Genomic DNA, 16742 nt, shown 5'->3' on the forward strand with positions numbered 1-16742 from the left:
TCTACCACAGACACTATTACTCCAAGAAACACCATGAGCTCTCCTCCCTCTACCATAGACACTACTCCTCCTACCAACACAACGAGCGCTCCTACTTCTATCAAAGAAACTACTACCCTACCACCAACATGAACGCTCCTACTTCTACCACAGAACATGCAACGCATACCACCACCACAAGTGTTACTACTTCTACCACAATACCTGCTTCTCCCACCACCACCGCGAGTGGATCTTCTTGTACCCCAAAACCTTCTACTCCTACCAACACAACGAGAGCACCTACTTCTACCACCGGCCCTGCTACCTCTACCTCCATCACGAGCGATTCTATTTCTACAACAGAAACTACTACTCCTACCAACAGGAAGAGAGCTCCTACTTCTTCTACAGAAACTACTATTCCTACTACCACCACGAGCGCAACTACTTCTACCACAGACCGTACTACTCCTACCACCACCCTGAGTGTAAGTACTTCTACCACAGACACTACTGCTCTTACCACCACCACGAGTGCAAATACTTCTACCACAGACACTAGTGTTCCTACCACCAACACTGGTGCCAGTACTTCTACCACAGAAACTACTACTCCTACACCCACCACGAGCGCAACTACTTCTACCACAGACATTTCTACTGCTATCACAACCATGAGCCTCCTACTTCTATCAGAGACCGTGCAATTACTACCAGGAGGACTAGCGCTCTTCCTTCTAACACAGACACTACTACGCCTACCTCCATCACTAGCCCTTCTACTTCTACCACCATACCTGCTACTTCTACCACCACCATGAGCACAACTACTTCTACCACAGACACTACGACTCCTGTCACCACCACAAATGCTCATACAAATACGAAAGAGAATACTACTCCTACCACCCCCACGAGAACCACTGCTTCTAACACAGACACTACTACTCTTACCACTATCACGAGAGAACCTATGTGTACCACAGACCCTGCTATTCCTATCACCACCACGAGCACTGCGACTTCTACCACAGAAACTACTACTCGTAACACCACCATGGGCGCTCATACTTCTACCAAAGACACTACTACACCTTCAACCACCACGAGCGCTCATACTTCTACCAAAGACATTATTACTCCTAGAACCACTACGATCACCACTACTGCTATCTCAAACGCTACTAATCCTATCACAACCACGGGAGCACCTACTTCTACCACAGACCCTGATATTCCTACCAACACCCTGAGCTCTCCTACTTCTACCACAGAAACTACTACTACTACCACCAACACGAGCACTCCTACTTCTACCACGGAAACTACTAATTCTCCCTCCACCACGAGCACAGCTTCTACTACCACAGACAATACTACTCTTACAACCACCACCAGTGCTCCTACTTCTACCACAGAAACTACTACTACTACCACCAACACGAGCACTCCTACTTCTACCACGGAAACTACTAATTCTCCCTCCACCACGAGCACAGCTTCTACTACCACAGACAATACTACTCACAACCACCACCAGTGCTCCTACTTCTACCACAGACACTACTACTCCAAGCACCTCCACGAGCACTCCTACATCTACCACAGACACTACTACTCCTACCAACAAAATGAGAACTCCTTCTTCTACCAAAGAAACTACTACCCTACCACCACCATGAGCACTCCTACTTCTACCACAGAACATCCAACTCCAAGCACCACCACAGGCGATACTACTTCTAGCCCAAAACCTGCTACTCCTACCACCACCACGAGTGCAACTACTTGTACCACAAAATATGCTACTCCTTCCAACACGACGAGAGCACCTACTTCTACCACAGGCCCTGCTACTCCTACCTCCATCACGAGCGATCATACTTCTACCCCAGAATCTACTGCTCCTACCACCAAGAGTGCTCCTACTTCCACCACAGAAACTGCTAGTTCTCCCACCCCCACGAGCACAACTACTTCTATCAGAGCACTACTACTCCTACCACCAGAACGAGAGCCACTACTTCTACCCTAGAAACTACTACTACCACAAACACCACGAGTGCTTCTTCTTCTACCACAAAACCTGTTATGCCTACCACCACCACGAGCGATCCTACTTCTACCACAGACACTACTACACCTACCACCACCACGAGCAATCCTACTTCTACCACAGAATCAACTACTCCTAACACCACCACAAGCGCTCCTGCTTCTACCACAGAAAGTACTACTCCTACCACCAGCACGAGCGCAACAACTTCTACTACAGACACTAATACACCTACAACCAAGATGAGTGCTCCTACTTCTACCACAGTCACCACTACTCCCACCAACACCACGAGCACTCCTACTTCTACCACAGACAGTCCTACTCCTACCACCACCACGAGCGCTCCAACCTCTAAGGAAGTATCTAGTACTCTGAACACCACCACGAGCTCTCCTACTTCTACTAGAGAAACTACTACTACCAAGACCACGAACGCTCCTACTTCTTCCACAGACTGTGCAACTCCTACCACCACCAAGTGCGCTCCTACTTCTAACACAGAACATGCTGCTCCTAACACCACGAGCAAAACTACTTCTAACAGAGACCCTGCTACTCGTAACACCACCCTGAGAGCACCTACTTCTACCACAGGCACTGCAACTCCTACCACCACAATGAGCGCTCCTAATTCAACCACAGAAACTAAAACTCCCACCAGCACCACGAGTGTCCCTACTTCTACTACAGACACTAGTACTCCTACAACCAACAGGAACGCTCCTACTTCTACCACAGAAACTAATACCAATACCACAGGAAGGAGCACAACAACTTCTACCACAGACAGAACTATTCCTACCACCACCACGAGTTCCCGTACTTCTACCACAGACAATACTACTACCTCCACCACGAGCACAAGTACTTCTAGCACATAAACTACTACTCCTACCACCACCACGAGTGCAACTACTACTACCACTGACACTACTACTCCTACCACCACCACGAGTGCGCATATTTCTACGAAAGACTTTACTACTCCTACCTGCCCCACGATCACCAGTCCTTCAACCACAGAAACTACTACACCTACCACCAACAGAAGAACACCTCCTTGTACCACACACCCTGTTACTCCTACCACCACCAAGAGCACTCCTACTTCTACCACAGAAACTACTACTCCAACCACCACAACGAACACTCCTACTTCTACTGCAGAAAATACTGCTCCTATCACCACCACGAGCGAACTACATCTACCACAGACACTACTACTCCTAACACCATCACGAGCGCTCCTACTTCTACCACAGACACTATTACTCCAAGAAGCACCATGAGTGATCTCCTCCCTCTACCACAGACACTACTCCTCCTAACAACACAACAAGCGCTCCTACTTCTATCAAAGAAAGTATTACCCTACCACCACCACGAGCGCTCGTACCTCTAACAAAGTATCTAGTACACTGAACACCACCACGAGCTCTCCTACTTCTACTAGAGGAACTACTACTACCAAGACCACGAGCGCTCCTATTTCTTCCACAGACTGTGCAACTCCTACCACCACCAAGTGCGCTCCTACTTCTCACACAGAACATGCTGCTCCTACCACCACCACGAGCAAAACTACTTCTAACAGAGACCTGCTACTCGTAACACCACCCTGAGAGCACCTACTTCTACCACAGGCACGGCAACACCTACCACCACAATGAGCGCTCCTAATTCAACCACAGAAACAAAAACTCCCACCACCACCACGAGCGCCCCTACTTCTACTACAGACACTAGTACTCCTACCACCAACAGGAACGCTCCTACTTCTACCACAGGAACTACTACTAATACCACGGGAACGAGTACAACAACTTCTACCACAGACAGTACTATTGCTACCACCACCACGAGCTCTCCTACTTCTGCCACAGACACTACTACTCTTACCACCATCACGAGTGCAACTACTACTACCACTGAAACTACTATTCCTACCACCACCATGACTGCACATATGTCTACGAAAGTCATTACTACTCCTACCAACCACACGATCACCAGTCCTTCTACCACAGAAACTACTACTCCTACCTCCACCACAAGAGCACCTACTAGTTCCACAGACCCTGTGACTCCTACCACCACCAAGAGCACTCCTACTTCTACCACAGAAACCACTACTCCAACCACCACAACGAACACTGCTACTTCTACTGCAGAAACTACTGCTCCTACCACCACCACGAACGAACTACATCTACCACCGACACTACTATGCCTAACACCATCACGAGCGCTCCTACTTCTACCACAGACACTATTACTCCAAGAAACACCATGAGCTCTCCTCCCTCTACCATAGACACTACTCCTCCTACCAACACAACGAGCGCTCCTACTTCTATCAAAGAAACTACTACCCTACCACCAACATGAACGCTCCTACTTCTACCACAGAACATGCAACTCAGACCACCACCACAAGTGTTACTACTTCTACCACAATACCTGCTTCTCCTACCACCACCGCGAGTGGATCTTCTTGTACCCCAAAACCTTCTACTCCTACCAACACAACGAGAGCACCTACTTCTACCACAGGCCCTGCTACCTCTACCTCCATCACGAGAGATCCTATTTCTACAACAGAAACTACTACTCCTACCAACAGGAAGAGAGCTCCTACTTCTTCTACAGAAACTATTATTTCTACTACCACCACGAGCGCAACTACTTCTACCACAGACCGTACTACTCCTACCACCACCCCGAGTGTAAGTACTTCTACCACAAACACTACTGCTCTTACCACCACCACGAGTGCAAATACTTCTACCACAGACACTAGTGTTCCTACCACCAACACTGGTGCCAGTACTTCTACCACAGAAACTACTACTCCTACACCCACCACGAGCGCAACTACTTCTACCACAGACATTTCTACTGCTATCACAACCATGAGCCTCCTACTTCTATCAGAGACCGTGCAATTACTACCAGGAGGACTAGCGCTCTTCCTTCTAACACAGACACTACTACGCCTACCTCCATCACTAGCCCTCCTACTTCTACCACCATACCTGCTACTTCTACCACCACCATGAGCACAACTACTTCTACCACAGACACTACGACTCCTGTCACCACCACGAATGCTCATACAAATACGAAACAGAATACTACTCCTACCACCCCCACGAGAACCACTGCTTCTAACACAGACACTACTACTCTTATCACTATCACGAGAGAACCTATGTGTACCACAGACCCTGCTATTCCTATCACCACCACGAGCACTGCGACTTCTACCACAGAAACTACTACTCGTAACACCACCATGGGCGCTCATACTTCTACCAAAGACACTACTACACCTTCAACCACCACGAGCGCTCATACTTCTACCAAAGACATTATTACTCCTAGAACCACTACGACCACCACTACTGCTATCACAAACGCTACTAATCCTACCACAACCACGGGAGCACCTACTTCTACCACAGACCCTGATATTCCTACCAACACCCTGAGCGCTCCTACTTCTACCACAGAAACTACTACTACTACCACCAACACGAGCACTCCTATTTCTACCACGGAAACTACTAATTCTCCCTCCACCACGAGCACAGCTTCTACTACCACAGAGAACACTACTCTTACCACCACCACCAGTGCTCCTACTTCTACCACAGACACTACTACTCCAAGCACCTCCACGAGCACTCCTACATCTACCACAGACAGTACTACTCCTACCAACAAAATGAGCACTCCTACTTCTACCAAAGAAACTACTATCCTACCAGCACCATGAGCACTCCTACTTCTACCACAGAACATGCAACTCCAAGCACCACCACAGGCGATACTACTTCTAGCACAAAACCTGCTACTCCTACCACCACCACGAGTGCAACTACTTGTACCACAAAATATGCTACTCCTTCCAACACGATGAGAGCACCTAATTCTACCACAGGCCCTGCTACTCCTACCTCCATCACGAGCGATCATACTTCTACCCCAGAATCTACTGCTCCTACCACCAAGAGTGCTCCTACTTCTACCAAAGAAACTACTAGTTCTCCCACCCCCACGAGCACAACTACTTCTACCAGAGCACTACTACTCCTACCACCAGAACGAGAGCCACTACTTCTACCCTAGAAACTACTACTACCACAAACACCACGAGTGCTTCTTCTTCTACCACAAAACCTGTTATGCCTACCACCACCACGAGCGATCCTACTTCTACCACAGACACTACTACACCTACCACCACCACGAGCAATCCTACTTCTACCACAGAATCAACTACTCCTAACACCACCACGAGCGCTCCTGCTTCTACCACAGAAAGTACTACTCCTACCACCAGCACGAGCGCAACAACTTCTACTACAGACACTAATACACCTACAACCAAGATGAGTGCTCCTACTTCTACCACAGTCACCACTACTCCCACCAACACCACGAGTGCTCCTACTTCTACCACAGACAGTCCTACTCCTACCACCACCACGAGCGCTCCTACCTCTAAGGAAGTATCTAGTACTCTGAACACCACCACGAGCTCTCCTACTTCTACTAGAGAAACTACTACTACCAAGACCACGAACGCTCCTACTTCTTCCACAGACTGTGCAACTCCTACCACCACCAAGTGTGCTCCTACTTCTAACACAGAACATGCTGCTCCTACCACCACCACGAGCAAAACTACTTCTAACAAAGACCCTGCTACTCGTACCACCACGAGAGCACCTACTTCTACCACAGGCACGGCAACTCCTACCACCACAATGAGCGCTCCTAATTCAACCACAGAAACTAAAACACCCACCAGCACCACGAGCGCCCCTACTTCTAGTACAGACTCTAGTACTCCTACCACCAACAGGAACGCTCCTACTTCTACCACAGAAACTACTACTAATACCACGGGAACGAGCACAACATCTTCTACCACAGACAGAACTATTCCTACCACCACCACGAGTTCCCGTACTTCTACCACAGACAATACTACTACCTCCACCAGGAGCACAAGTACTTCTAGCACACAAACTACTACTCCTACCACCACCACGAGTGCAACTACTACTACCACTGACACAACTACTCCTACCACCACCACGAGTTCGCATATTTCTACGAAAGAGTTTGCTACTCCTACCTGCCTCACGATCACCAGTCCTTCAACCACAGAAATTACTACACCTACCACCAACAGAAGAACACCTCCTTGTACCACAGACCCTGTTACTCCTACCACCACCAAGAGCACTCCTACTTCTACCACAGAAACTACTACTCCAACCACCACAACGAACACTCCTACTTCTACTGCAGAAAATACTGCTCCTATCACCACCACGAGCGAACTACATCTACCACAGACACTACTACTCCTTACACCATCACGAGCTCTCCTACTTCTACTAGAGGAACTACTACTACCAAGACCACGAGCGCTCCTATTTCTTCCACAGACTGTGCAACTCCTACCACCACCAAGTGCGCTCCTACTTCTCACACAGAACATGCTGCTCCTACCACCACCATGAGCAAAACTACTTCTAATAGAGACCCTGCTACTCGTAACACCACCCTGAGAGCACCTACTTCTACCACAGGCACTGCAACTCCTACCACCACAATGAGTGCTCCTAATTCAATCACAGAAACAAAAACTCCCACCAGCACCACGAGTGCCCCTACTTCTACTACAGACACTAGTACTCCTACCACAACCAGGAACGCTCCTACTTCTACCACAGGAAGTACTACTAATACCACGGGAACGAGCACAACAACTTCTACCACAGACAGTGCTATTCCTACCACCACCACGAGCTCTCCTACTTCTACCACAGACACTACTACTCCTACCACCACCACGAGTGCAACTACTACTACCACTGAAACTACTATTCCTACCACCACCATGAGTGCACATATGTCTACGAAAGTCATTACTACTACCAACCACACGATCACCAGTCCTTCTACCACAGAAACTACTACTCCTACCTCCACCACAAGAGCACCTACTTGTTCCACAGACCCTGTGATTCCTACCACCACCAAGAGCACTCCTACTTCTACCACAGAAACCACTACTCCAACAACCACAATGAACACTGCTACTTCTACTGCAGAAACTACTGCTCCTACCACCACCACGAGCGAACTACATCTACCACCAACACTACTATGCCTAACACCATCACGAGCGCTCCTACTTCTACCACAGACACTATTACTCCAAGAAACACCATGAGCTCTCCTCCCTCTACCATAGACACTACTCCTCCTACCAACACAACGAGCGCTCCTACTTCTATCAAAGAAACTACTACCCTACCACCACCATGAACGCTCCTACTTCTACCACAGAACATGCAACGCATACCACCACCACAAGTGTTACTACTTCTACCACAATACCTGCTTCTCCCACCACCACCGCGAGTGGATCTTCTTGTACCCCAAAACCTTCTACTCCTACCAACACAACGAGAGCACCTACTTCTACCACCGGCCCTGCTACCTCTACCTCCATCACGAGCGATTCTATTTCTACAACAGAAACTACTACTCCTACCAACAGGAAGAGAGCTCCTACTTCTTCTACAGAAACTACTATTCCTACTACCACCACGAGCGCAACTACTTCTACCACAGACCGTACTACTCCTACCACCACCCCGAGTGTAAGTACTTCTACCACAGACACTACTGCTCTTACCACCACCACGAGTGCAAATACTTCTACCACAGACACTAGTGTTCCTACCACCAACACTGGTGCCAGTACTTCTACCACAGAAACTACTACTCCTACACCCACCACGAGCGCAACTACTTCTACCACAGACATTTCTACTGCTATCACAACCATGAGCCTCCTACTTCTATCAGGGACCGTGCAATTACTACCAGGAGGACTAGCGCTCTTCCTTCTAACACAGACACTACTACGCCTACCTCCATCACTAGCCCTTCTACTTCTACCACCATACCTGCTACTTCTACCACCACCATGAGCACAACTACTTCTACCACAGACACTACGACTCCTGTCACCACCACAAATGCTCATACAAATACGAAAGAGAATACTACTCCTACCACCCCCACGAGAACCACTGCTTCTAACACAGACACTACTACTCTTACCACTATCACGAGAGAACCTATTTGTACCACAGACCCTGCTATTCCTATCACCACCACGAGCACTGCGACTTCTACCACAGAAACTACTACTCGTAACACCACCATGGGCGCTCATACTTCTACCAAAGACACTACTACACCTTCAACCACCACGAGCGCTCATACTTCTACCAAAGACATTATTACTCCTAGAACCACTACGATCACCACTACTGCTATCTCAAACGCTACTAATCCTATCACAACCACGGGAGCACCTACTTCTACCACAGACCCTGATATTCCTACCAACACCCTGAGCTCTCCTACTTCTACCACAGAAACTACTACTACTACCACCAACACGAGCACTCCTACTTCTACCACGGAAACTACTAATTCTCCCTCCACCACGAGCACAGCTTCTACTACCACAGACAATACTACTCTTACAACCACCACCAGTGCTCCTACTTCTACCACAGACACTACTACTCCAAGCACCTCCACGAGCACTCCTACATCTACCACAGACACTACTACTCCTACCAACAAAATGAGAACTCCTTCTTCTACCAAAGAAACTACTACCCTACCACCACCATGAGCACTCCTACTTCTACCACAGAACATCCAACTCCAAGCACCACCACAGGCGATACTACTTCTAGCACAAAACCTGCTACTCCTACCACCACCACGAGTGCAACTACTTGTACCACAAAATATGCTACTCCTTCCAACACGACGAGAGCACCTACTTCTACCACAGGCCCTGCTACTCCTACCTCCATCACGAGCGATCATACTTCTACCCCAGAATCTACTGCTCCTACCACCAAGAGTGCTCCTACTTCCACCACAGAAACTGCTAGTTCTCCCACCCCCACGAGCACAACTACTTCTATCAGAGCACTACTACTCCTACCACCAGAACGAGAGCCACTACTTCTACCCTAGAAACTACTACTACCACAAACACCACGAGTGCTTCTTCTTCTACCACAAAACCTGTTATGCCTACCACCACCACGAGCGATCCTACTTCTACCACAGACACTACTACACCTACCACCACCACGAGCAATCCTACTTCTACCACAGAATCAACTACTCCTAACACCACCACAAGCGCTCCTGCTTCTACCACAGAAAGTACTACTCCTACCACCAGCACGAGCGCAACAACTTCTACTACAGACACTAATACACCTACAACCAAGATGAGTGCTCCTACTTCTACCACAGTCACCACTACTCCCACCAACACCACGAGCGCTCCTACTTCTACCACAGACAGTCCTACTCCTACCACCACCACGAGCGCTCCAACCTCTAAGGAAGTATCTAGTACTCTGAACACCACCACGAGCTCTCCTACTTCTACTAGAGAAACTACTACTACCAAGACCACGAACGCTCCTACTTCTTCCACAGACTGTGCAACTCCTACCACCACCAAGTGCGCTCCTACTTCTAACACAGAACATGCTGCTCCTACCACCACCACGAGCAAAACTACTTCTAACAGAGACCCTGCTACTCGTAACACCACCCTGAGAGCACCTACTTCTACCACAGGCACTGCAACTCCTACCACCACAATGAGCGCTCCTAATTCAACCACAGAAACTAAAACTCCCACCAGCACCACGAGTGCCCCTACTTCTACTACAGACACTAGTACTCCTACCACCAACAGGAACGCTCGTACTTCTACCACAGGAAGTACTACTAATACCACGGGAACGAGCACAACAACTTCTACCACAGACAGTGCTATTCCTACCACCACCACGAGCTCTCCTACTTCTACCACAGACACTACTACTCCTACCACCACCACGAGTGCAACTACTACTACCACTGAAACTACTATTCCTACCACCACCATGAGTGCACATATGTCTACGAAAGTCATTACTACTACCAACCACACGATCACCAGTCCTTCTACCACAGAAACTACTACTCCTACCTCCACCACAAGAGCACCTACTTGTTCCACAGACCCTGTGACTCCTACCACCACCAAGAGCACTCCTACTTCTACCACAGAAACCACTACTCCAACAACCACAATGAACACTGCTACTTCTACTGCAGAAACTACTGCTCCTACCACCACCACGAGCGAACTACATCTACCACCAACACTACTATGCCTAACACCATCACGAGCGCTCCTACTTCTACCACAGACACTATTACTCCAAGAAACACCATGAGCTCTCCTCCCTCTACCATAGACACTACTCCTCCTACCAACACAACGAGCGCTCCTACTTCTATCAAAGAAACTACTACCCTACCACCAACATGAACGCTCCTACTTCTACCACAGAACATGCAACGCATACCACCACCACAAGTGTTACTACTTCTACCACAATACCTGCTTCTCCCACCACCACCGCGAGTGGATCTTCTTGTACCCCAAAACCTTCTACTCCTACCAACACAACGAGAGCACCTACTTCTACCACCGGCCCTGCTACCTCTACCTCCATCACGAGCGATTCTATTTCTACAACAGAAACTACTACTCCTACCAACAGGAAGAGAGCTCCTACTTCTTCTACAGAAACTACTATTCCTACTACCACCACGAGCGCAACTACTTCTACCACAGACCGTACTATTCCTACCACCACCCCGAGTGTAAGTACTTCTACCACAGACACTACTGCTCTTACCACCACCACGAGTGCAAATACTTCTACCACAGACACTAGTGTTCCTACCACCAACACTGGTGCCAGTACTTCTACCACAGAAACTACTACTCCTACACCCACCACGAGCGCAACTACTTCTACCACAGACATTTCTACTGCTATCACAACCATGAGCCTCCTACTTCTATCAGAGACCGTGCAATTACTACCAGGAGGACTAGCGCTCTTCCTTCTAACACAGACACTACTACGCCTACCTCCATCACTAGCCCTTCTACTTCTACCACCATACCTGCTACTTCTACCACCACCATGAGCACAACTACTTCTACCACAGACACTATGACTCCTGTCACCACCACAAATGCTCATACAAATACGAAAGAGAATACTACTCCTACCACCCCCACGAGAACCACTGCTTCTAACACAGACACTACTACTCTTACCACTATCACGAGAGAACCTATTTGTACCACAGACCCTGCTATTCCTATCACCACCACGAGCACTGCGACTTCTACCACAGAAACTACTACTCGTAACACCACCATGGGCGCTCATACTTCTACCAAAGACACTACTACACCTTCAACCACCACGAGCGCTCATACTTCTACCAAAGACATTATTACTCCTAGAACCACTACGATCACCACTACTGCTATCTCAAACGCTACTAATCCTATCACAACCACGGGAGCACCTACTTCTACCACAGACCCTGATATTCCTACCAACACCCTGAGCTCTCCTACTTCTACCACAGAAACTACTACTACTACCACCAACACGAGCACTCCTACTTCTACCACGGAAACTACTAATTCTCCCTCCACCACGAGCACAGCTTCTACTACCACAGACAATACTACTCTTACAACCACCACCAGTGCTCCTACTTCTACCACAGACACTACTACTCCAAGCACCTCCACGAGCACTCCTACTTCTACCACGGAAACTACTAATTCTCCCTCCACCACGAGCACAGCTTCTACTACCACAGACAATACTACTCTTACAACCACCACCAGTGCTCCTACTTCTACCACAGACACTACTACTCCAAGCACCTCCACGAGCACTCCTACATCTACCACAGACACTACTACTCCTACCAACAAAATGAGAACTCCTTCTTCTACCAAAGAAACTACTACCCTACCACCACCATGAGCACTCCTACTTCTACCACAGAACATCCAACTCCAAGCACCACCACAGGCGATACTACTTCTAGCACAAAACCTGCTACTCCTACCACCACCACGAGTGCAACTACTTGTACCACAAAATATGCTACTCCTTCCAACACGACGAGAGCACCTACTTCTACCACAGGCCCTGCTACTCCTACCTCCATCACGAGCGATCATACTTCTACCCCAGAATCTACTGCTCCTACCACCAAGAGTGCTCCTACTTCCACCACAGAAACTGCTAGTTCTCCCACCCCCACGAGCACAACTACTTCTATCAGAGCACTACTACTCCTACCACCAGAACGAGAGCCACTACTTCTACCCTAGAAACTACTACTACAACAAACACCACGAGTGCTTCTTCTTCTACCACAAAACCTGTTATGCCTACCACCACCACGAGCGATCCTACTTCTACCACAGACACTACTACACCTACCACCACCACGAGCAATCCTACTTCTACCACAGAATCAACTACTCCTAACACCACCACAAGCGCTCCTGCTTCTACCACAGAAAGTACTACTCCTACCACCAGCACGAGCGCAACAACTTCTACTACAGACACTAATACACCTACAACCAAGATGAGTGCTCCTACTTCTACCACAGTCACCACTACTCCCACCAACACCACGAGCGCTCCTACTTCTACCACAGACAGTCCTACTCCTACCACCACCACGAGCGCTCCAACCTCTAAGGAAGTATCTAGTACTCTGAACACCACCACGAGCTCTCCTACTTCTACTAGAGAAACTACTACTACCAAGACCACGAACGCTCCTACTTCTTCCACAGACTGTGCAACTCCTACCACCACCAAGTGCGCTCCTACTTCTAACACAGAACATGCTGCTCCTACCACCACCACGAGCAAAACTACTTCTAACAGAGACCCTGCTACTCGTAACACCACCCTGAGAGCACCTACTTCTACCACAGGCACTGCAACTCCTACCACCACAATGAGCGCTCCTAATTCAACCACAGAAACTAAAACTCCCACCAGCACCACGAGTGCCCCTACTCCTACTACAGACACTAGTACTCCTACCACCAACAGGAACGCTCCTACTTCTACCACAGAAACTAATACCAATACCACAGGAAGGAGCACAACAACTTCTACCACAGACAGAACTATTCCTACCACCACCACGAGTTCCCGTACTTCTACCACAGACAATACTACTACCTCCACCACGAGCACAAGTACTTCTAGCACATAAACCACTACTCCTACCACCACCACGAGTGCAACTACTACTACCACTGACACTACTACTCCTACCACCACCACGAGTGCGCATATTTCTACGAAAGACTTTACTACTCCTACCTGCCCCACGATCACCAGTCCTTCAACCACAGAAACTACTACACCTACCACCAACAGAAGAACACCTCCTTGTACCACACACCCTGTTACTCCTACCACCACCAAGAGCACTCCTACTTCTACCACAGAAACTACTACTCCAACCACCACAACGAACACTCCTACTTCTACTGCAGAAAATACTGCTCCTATCACCACCACGAGCGAACTACATCTACCACAGACACTACTACTCCTAACACCATCACGAGCGCTCCTACTTCTACCACAGACACTATTACTCCAAGAAGCACCATGAGTGATCTCCTCCCTCTACCACAGACACTACTCCTCCTAACAACACAACAAGCGCTCCTACTTCTATCAAAGAAACTATTACCCTACCACCACCACGAGCGCTCGTACCTCTAACAAAGTATCTAGTACTCTGAACACCACCACGAGCTCTCCTACTTCTACTAGAGGAACTACTACTACCAAGACCACGAGCGCTCCTATTTCTTCCACAGACTGTGCAACTCCTACCACCACCAAGTGCGCTCCTACTTCTCACACAGAACATGCTGCTCCTACCACCACCACGAGCAAAACTACTTCTAACAGAGACCTGCTACTCGTAACACCACCCTGAGAGCACCTACTTCTACCACAGGCACGGCAACTCCTACCACCACAATGAGCGCTCCTAATTCAACCACAGAAACAAAAACTCCCACCACCACCACGAGCGCCCCTACTTCTACTACAGACACTAGTACTCCTAACACAACCAGGAACGCTCCTACTTCTACCACAGGAACTACTACTAATACCACGGGAACGAGTACAACAACTTCTACCACAGACAGTACTATTGCTACCACCACCACGAGCTCTCCTACTTCTGCCACAGACACTACTACTCTTACCACCATCACGAGTGCAACTACTACTACCACTGAAACTACTATTCCTACCACCACCATGACTGCACATATGTCTACGAAAGTCATTACTACTCCTACCAACCACACGATCACCAGTCCTTCTACCACAGAAACTACTACTCCTACCTCCACCACAAGAGCACCTACTAGTTCCACAGACCCTGTGACTCCTACCACCACCAAGAGCACTCCTACTTCTACCACAGAAACCACTACTCCAACCACCACAACGAACACTGCTACTTCTACTGCAGAAACTACTGCTCCTACCACCACCACGAATGAACTACATCTACCACCGACACTACTATGCCTAACACCATCACGAGCACTCCTACTTCTACCACAGACACTATTACTCCAAGAAACACCATGAGCTCTCCTCCCTCTACCATAGACACTACTCCTCCTACCAACACAACGAGCGCTCCTACTTCTATCAAAGAAACTACTACCCTACCACCACCATGAACGCTCCTACTTCTACCACAGAACATGCAACGCATACCACCACCACAAGTGTTACTACTTCTACCACAATACCTGCTTCTCCCACCACCACCGCGAGTGGATCTTCTTGTACCCCAAAACCTTCTACTCCTACCAACACAACGAGAGCACCTACTTCTACCACCGGCCCTGCTACCTCTACCTCCATCACGAGCGATTCTATTTCTACAACAGAAACTACTACTCCTACCAACAGGAAGAGAGCTCCTACTTCTTCTACAGAAACTACTATTCCTACTACCACCACGAGCGCAACTACTTCTACCACAGACCGTACTACTCCTACCACCACCCCGAGTGTAAGTACTTCTACCACAGACACTACTGCTCTTACCACCACCACGAGTGCAAATACTTCTACCACAGACACTAGTGTTCCTACCACCAACACTGGTGCCAGTACTTCTACCACAGAAACTACTACTCCTACACCCACCACGAGCGCAACTACTTCTACCACAGACATTTCTACTGCTATCACAACCATGAGCCTCCTACTTCTATCAGAGACCGTGCAATTACTACCAGGAGGACTAGCGCTCTTCCTTCTAACACAGACACTACTACGCCTACCTCCATCACTAGCCCTCCTACTTCTACCACCATACCTGCTACTTCTACCACCACCATGAGCACAACTACTTCTACCACAGACACTACGACTCCTGTCACCACCACGAATGCTCATACAAATACGAAACAGAATACTACTCCTACCACCCCCACGAGAACCACTGCTTCTAACACAGACACTACTACTCTTACCACTATCACGAGAGAACCTATGTGTACCACAGACCCTGCTATTCCTATCACCACCACGAGCACTGCGACTTCTACCACAGAAACTACTACTCGTAACACCACCATGGGCGCTCATACTTCTACCAAAGACACTACTACACC

Source organism: Balaenoptera ricei, chromosome 16, assembly GCF_028023285.1.
Source record: "Balaenoptera ricei isolate mBalRic1 chromosome 16, mBalRic1.hap2, whole genome shotgun sequence".
NCBI lineage: Eukaryota > Metazoa > Chordata > Mammalia > Artiodactyla > Balaenopteridae > Balaenoptera > Balaenoptera ricei.